Genomic DNA, 7,818 nt, shown 5'->3' on the forward strand with positions numbered 1-7,818 from the left:
ACCTGCTTCTGTGCCCTGATTACAGCACACACACACACACACACACACACTCCTTTCTCCGGCGACGCAGCGGAGAAAAGAGGACGCTCAGAAACAGAAGAATCAGACTCAGACTAAATTAAACCTGAGATTTACTCCAGAGGATTAGTTTAGCTCCGCCCATGATACAGTGAAGGACAAAGTAGAGAGACATCAAAGACATCTGTGTGTTACAGAGGACGAGGGACACACAGCAGTCTCAACAGTTACAGCTCCCTTTAAACCAGCCACCGTGATCATTCATAACTGACTCATAACTGACCCATCACTGACTCAAAACGGACCCATCACTGACTCATAACTGACCTATCACTGACTAATAACTGACTCATAACTGACTAATAACTGACTCATAACTGACCCATCACTGACTCAAAATGGACCCATCACTGACTCATAACTGACTCATCACTGACTCAAAACGGACCCATCACTGACTCATAACTGACCCATCACTGACTCAAAACGGACCCATCACTGACTCAAAACGGACCCATCACTGACTAATAACTGACTCATAACTGACTAATAACTGACTCATAACTGACCCATCACTGACTCAAAATGGACCCATCACTGACTCATAACTGACCCATCACTGACTCAAAACGGACCCATCACTGACTCATAACTGACCTATCACTGACTAATAACTGACTCATAACTGACCTATCACTGACTAATAACTGACTCATAACTGACCCATCACTGACTCAAAATGGACCCATCACTGACTCATAACTGACTGTAGGAGCCAAAAATAAGTTTTGATATTTTGTTCATATTTGTGTTTTCTGCCTTTTTGTGAGTGTGCACCCTCTATAGGTGATGGGTGCTACCCTATAAATTAGAGAATAAGGTGCATGATGGGAGGAGGGCAGACCAGCGATACCGCCATTGACCTCAGTTGGGATACAGGTGGCAGACTGTTTTAGCTTGTGACAAGGCCTGCAGCCATTGGGGCCCACCCGCCATGCCCAACAGCTATTAATGCCATTTTATGCTCCCATTGCATCTTTGTTTTGTATTTCTATTTATTTGTAATAAAATGACCATCAACATTCTGCAACAAACTCTCTCCTTAAAGTCATTGGAACCCAACTGCGAGTCTGACACTGAATCTGTCCTCTCCTGCGTGGTAAAGACAATTAAATGTGGAAACAAGGGGTTATAGGACAAACTTGAACTGTTTTTACCACTACAATAAGTCAATGGCGAACTGAGGCTTTGGTTTGGAGCAAAAGCTTAAGCGTGTTTGGAGACAATAGGAAGCGTCGGCCTAACGCATGGCAAGTGGAACAAAGGAATGCTTCAGCAGAGGTATGTGCCTTCAAACGCCAAACTTTGAATGGAATTTCGTTAGGAAATAATATTGGAAGAATTTAGAAGTAAGTTTGGTCTGAGATTTTTGGAGCTGAAGGACTGTAATTTATTGTTTTTGCAAGTTGACTACTCCTTGGCCAAACATTTGGACCGGTGAAATCGCGGCCTATTTGAAGAGATTGAAACGCGATATGGTTTCAATCATGGTATGAATACGGACTGATTTTGAACTTGTTGGATTCTATAGCAGTCAGCGAAAGTGGCTTGACATTTTTTGTATTTTTTGAACGTATATTTTTTGATAATTGTTGCCGATTTCGCTAAAGGGAATGACAGAAACTTTAGACGTGAGGGAAGCAGCGGCGCGTTTGCGCTCAGCCAGATCTGGGAAAATGTCTCATATCACTAGGAGAATGAACGTTTTGAATAATCTAATGGCTGGCCAGGATTATCTTGATGAAGTGAAAGGAAACATGTTAAAGTTCAATGAATATTTTGTAGAGTTTAAAGATGTACACACATCTTATGTTGAAATGTTGACTGAGGAAGAACGCATTGAAGACGCGAAATGGTATCAGCCAAGATGTGCGCAGATAATGGGTTTTATTGCAAATGTAGCTAGATGGATTACGGCTATGGAAAACCCCATTTCCTCTAGCCAAACGGAGGCCACCTCTTCAGTCCCACAAATGGAAGAACCGCCTCCTGTTTTTCCTGATAATGCCGACGTTGATCAAGACTTTACTGATGCGGCATCGCACGAGTCAAATGGATCAAATGCATCAAATGAAACTTCAAAGTCATTGCGCATTAATGCAGAGGCTGAGCGCGCTGCTTTAATGGTTAAAGCTTCAAAATTACAAGAGAAACATGCTATTCAGGAACAAGAGGAAAGGTTGAGGAAAAGGAGAGAAACTTTGGAGTTGAGTGCTGAAATAGATGCTGCAACTGCAAAAATTAATTATTTAAAAGATGTTGCATTCAATTTGCCTAATGCTGAAAACTTTTACCCTCTTTTAGTTTCATTGCCTTTATTAGGTGCTGAAGCCCCTGGAGACACAGCTGAAGCTTCAACCACCACCCATGCTTCATTGGATGAACTCCTGGGCAGTTCACTTAATTTTCAAGAAATGACTACCCCAGCAGTCAGGCCCAAAACAGGCGCTCATGTGCAATTTCCCCTGCTCGATTTAGGCCCAGATACATATCACACCAGGTCCTTTTATTCTAGAACCACTAATAATGCACAGTCTCCGCCGCAACACACACTGTCTCATAGCTTTACCTCTACCATTCCTACCACCATTCCTTCCACCCATCCTTCATTAACTACCCATACTTTCACTCCCTGTCCAGTTGCAAGCTCAGTTAGAGCCACTCAGTCTGCTGTGCCTCAGCAGCAAAATCAACCTAGTGCATCACATGAAAGTTATATGAACAAGATTCTAGAGAATCAAAGTGAGTTAACAAGGATGCTCATGAAACAGCAACTTCTGTCTACATTACCACAAGGTAACGTTCCTATCTTTGATGGACAAGTTCTTGAATATCAGTCATTCATTCACTCTTTTGAAAATGTGATTGAACGAAAAACTGATAGCAATAGAGACCGCTTGCAATTTTTGATTCAGTACACTAAGGGACAAGCACAAAGGCTAGTGAAGAGCTGTGAATATATGGCACCAGATAGAGGCTATGAAAAGGCAAAGAAATTGCTGAAGGAAAACTTTGGAAATGAATATAAGATTTCTTGTGGTTATTTGGATAAAGCTCTTTCTTGGCCTCAAATAAAGTCTGAGGATTCCAAAGTGTTGCAGGATTATGCTATGTTTTTTAGGAGCTGCTGCAATGCTATGGAGGATATGGAGTACATGGAAGAGCTGGACACAGTGTCCAATATGAGAAGCATTGTCCTCAAGCTGCCGTATAAGCTCAGAGAAAAATGGCGCAACAAGGCGTATGAGCTACAAGAGCACCGTAACCGAAGGGTAAGAATTTTAGATCTTGTCTCTTTTATAGAAAACCAAGCTCGCATATTAGCTGATCCAGTATTTGGTGATCTTCAAGATCAGACAGTCATTAGGGGAAAGCATAAGCCTATTGTGAAGTTACACTCTTCAAAGTCATCTGACAGTAGCTATGTTACAAGTGTAGCTCTTACCCCAAAAGACACAAAGTTTCAACCCTATTACACACTTTGTAGCTCAAAGCACACCTTAGACAAATGCAAAGATTTTGCAAAGAAAGCTCACAAAGATAAGCTCAGCCTTCTAAAAGCAAATGGCATATGCTTTGGATGTCTTCAGGCAACAAACCATATTAGTAAGGATTGCAAACAACGTCTCACATGTAACATATGTGAACAGGCTCATCCGAGCGCCCTCCATATTGAGAGGAACACAACTCGTGAAGCAGGAAAACCCTCTGATGTTATAGGCAGTGCATCAGCAGAGTTATGTGGCCATATAGGGGCCGGAGACCATGAGAGTGTTCTTCCTATTGTTCCCGTTAAAGTCAAGGCAGCAAAGGGCAGCCATGTCTTGCAGGTCTATGCACTCCTGGATCCTGGGTCTTCTGCCACCTTCTGCTCAGAGGAATTGATGTCACGTCTGCATATGAAAGGTAAAAGGACACGAATTCTTCTTCGAACCATGAATCAGGAAATGTCTGTTCCCACTCAAATTATTTCAGGATTGGAAGTTTCAGCTCTGGACGGTGATAACTTCCTTTCTCTTCCAAATACATTCACTCAAAAGGTAATGCCAGTCACCACAAACAACATTCTCAGGCAAAACGACTTGACGCATTGGGCGTATTTAAGCAAGGTAACACTCCCTGCCATCAATTCTAAAGTAGAGCTTCTGATTGGCACAAATGCTTCTAAACTATTGGAACCATGGGAGATTATTAACAGTCAAAATGGGGGTCCCTATGCAGTTAGAACCCTATTGAGGTGGGTTGTAAATGGACCCTTAAGAAATGCTGCTGGCAGTGATGACTGTGTGACTGTAAATAGGATTTCAGTGGCGAATCTGGAAAAGCTGCTGATCTCACAATACAACCAGGACTTCAGTGAAGTTACTTCACAGGAAAAGACTGAAATGTCTATTGAGGATAAACAGTTTTTAATGATGGCTAATAGAGCATTCTTGAATGATGGACATTACAGTCTGAACTTGCCTTTTAGAGAACCCGATGTGTTTATGCCGAATAATCGGCAATTTATAGAACAGCGTTTGCAAGGCTTGAAAAGAAAAATGAAAAGGGATGAGCAATACCAAAAGGAATACGTTGCATTTTTCAATGACATCTTGGACAATAAATATGCTGAAGAAATCCCACAGGAGGAATTAATACAGCCACCAGGAAAAGTATGGTACTTGCCGCACCATGGTGTTTATCACCCTAAGAAGAAAAAGCTCAGAGTTGTGTTTGATTGTGCTGCTTCTTTTCAAGGTGTTTCCCTCAACACAGCACTACTCCAGGGTCCTGATTTGACCAACTCACTCATTGGAGTCATCCTGAGCCGGAATTGGAATCATGGCTGACGTCAAGTCAATGTTCCATCAGGTTAGAGTGGCAAAGTCTGATGTGAACTATTTGCGATTCCTGTGGTGGCTATGGCTATGTCAGCTACATAAGACAGATGAATTACCAGGATGTGGTACACATCACTTTCGTCCTTGGGAAGTCCAGAGTCCTTCCACTAAAAGCCATCACAGTTCCAAGACTAGAGCTGGCTGCTGCAGCGCTGCTGGTGAAGGTGGACAAAATGCTGAGGAATGAATTGCACCTCGACTTAAAACCTTCAGTTTTCTGGACAGACAGCCAAACAGTGTTGAAATACATTGCAAATGATTCAGCAAGATTTAAGACCTATGTTGCAAACAGGGTCTCACTGATCCGAGACAACACCCATTCGTCTCAATGGAGATATGTGAGCAGCAAAGACAATCCTGCTGATGACTGTTCAAGAGGATTAAGTTTAAGAAAGTTCATTGAACAGACAAGATGGATTCATGCCCCTGAATTCCTTTGGATGTCAGAGGAAAGTTGGCCAGTGATGGAAGCATTGGGCTCTGTGTTTCAGGATGATCCAGAGGTGAGGAAAAGTACTGCTGTGTTTGCTGCAGTGGTGAAAACTGAAACACCCACAGATCAACTTATTACGTACTTCTCTGATTGGATGAGATTACTAAAGGCAGTGGCATGGTACCTCAGACAGAAAAGTGCTTTGATGCTAAAGATGAAAGGAGATAAGGAACTTCTCTCACCTCAAGTCACTCATTCAAATAGGAGAAAGATGAGCATCACGTCTGAGAATTTCAGGACATTCATTGGTAGAAAACTCACAGTGAACGACCTTACAGAAGCAGAAAAGGCAGTCATCGCCTATGTCCAACGCCAGGCATTCCCTGCAGAAGTTGCATCACTGGAGTCAATTCCGCCTAGGCTGCATAGGAGTAGCAATCTCTGCCGGCTTGATCCTGTGATGGATGAAGGCATCATGAGAGTAGGTGGTCGACTGCACAAATCTGCAATGCCTGTGGACACCAAACACCCTTACATTTTGCCCAAAGAGTCACGTATTTCAGTTCTTCTGTTAAAACACATCCATGAGTTCAGTGGTCACAGTGGAAGAAACCACATGCTCTCAGAGCTCCGGAAAAGGTATTGGATTGTAAAGGGCAACTCAGTCGCAAGAAAGGTGCTCTCAAGATGCACCATGTGTCGACGTCTGAAGGGTAAAGCTGGTGAACAAATAATGGCGGATTTGCCGCTGGAAAGGATCCTGCCTGACCTTCCTCCCTTCACAAATGTGGGATTAGACTACTTTGGCCCAATTGAAGTAAGGCGAGGAAGAAGCACCGTCAAAAGGTACGGAGTTCTTTTCACTTGTATGTCTAGTAGAGCAATACATTTGGAAGTAGCTTACTCATTGGACACTGATTCATGCATTCATGCTTTGAGGAGATTTGTGTGCAGGAGAGGTCAGGTGAAGCACATCAGGTCAGACAATGGGACGAACCTGGTGGGGGCTCATGCGGAGCTAAGAAAGGCCATGATGTCACTGCATGAGGGAAAGATTCGAAATTCCCTGCTTCCTAAAGGAATTGAATGGAGCTTTAACCCACCAGCCGCATCACATCACGGCGGAGTCTGGGAAAGGCTCATACGCTCCGTCCGGCAAGTGCTGAACTCCACACTCCATCAGCAATGTATTGATGATGAAGGTCTTCAGACCATATTTTGTGAGGCAGAGGCTATCCTTAATAGCCACCCCCTCTCCACAGTGTCCTCAGACCCACATGATTTGGAACCGCTAACCCCCAACCACATCCTCCTGCTCAAATCTATGCCCATTTTGCCTCCTGGAACCTTTCTGAAGTCCGATCTCTATGCCAGACGCCGCTGGAAACAGGTCCGCTATATAGCAGACCTCTTCTGGCGTAGATGGACCAAAGAATACCTCCTTTTACTGCAAGAAAGGCAAAAATGGACAGTTGTAAAGAAGAATCTACATGCTGGAGACATTGTCCTAGTGGTGGACCCCACTGCTCCTCGAGGGTCCTGGCCAATGGGAAGAGTGCTGGAGACGAGGCCTGATAGCAAGGGATTAGTCCGGTCAGTAAAGCTCCAGACAAAGACGTCTGTCCTTGAGAGACCCATTACCAAGCTGTGCCGAATTCTTGAGGTGGATGAGTGACCAGTGTCTTCTGATCACATTAGAAAGGAATGTAATGTATACACATTCTCATTATTATTATTCATTTCATTTTAGAAAAGCCCTTAAGTGTCTACTAATTTAATTAATTATTATTTACGGCTCCTCTTGTAAATGTTAATATTAATTGATTTAAGATCAATTAAGGGGCCGGTGTGTAGGAGCCAAAAATAAGTTTTGATATTTTGTTCATATTTGTGTTTTCTGCCTTTTTGTGAGTGTGCACCCTCTATAGGTGATGGGTGCTACCCTATAAACTAGAGAATAAGGTGCATGATGGGAGGAGGGCAGACCAGCGATACCGCCATTGACCTCAGTTGGGATACAGGTGGCAGACTGTTTTAGCTTGTGACAAGGCCTGCAGCCATTGGGGCCCACCCGCCATGCCCAACAGCTATTAATGCCATTTTATGCTCCCATTGCATCTTTGTTTTGTATTTCTATTTATTTGTAATAAAATGACCATCAACATTCTGCAACAAACTCTCTCCTTAAAGTCATTGGAACCCAACTGCGAGTCTGACACTGAATCTGTCCTCTCCTGCGTGGTAAAGACAATTAAATGTGGAAACAAGGGGTTATAGGACAAACTTGAACTGTTTTTACCACTACACTGACCTATCACTGACTAATAACTGACTCATAACTGACCCATCACTGACTCAAAATGGACCCATCACTGACTCATAACTGACTCATTACTGACTCAAAACGGACCCATCACTGACTCA

This window comes from Hoplias malabaricus, chromosome 6, assembly GCF_029633855.1.
Source record: "Hoplias malabaricus isolate fHopMal1 chromosome 6, fHopMal1.hap1, whole genome shotgun sequence".
NCBI lineage: Eukaryota > Metazoa > Chordata > Actinopteri > Characiformes > Erythrinidae > Hoplias > Hoplias malabaricus.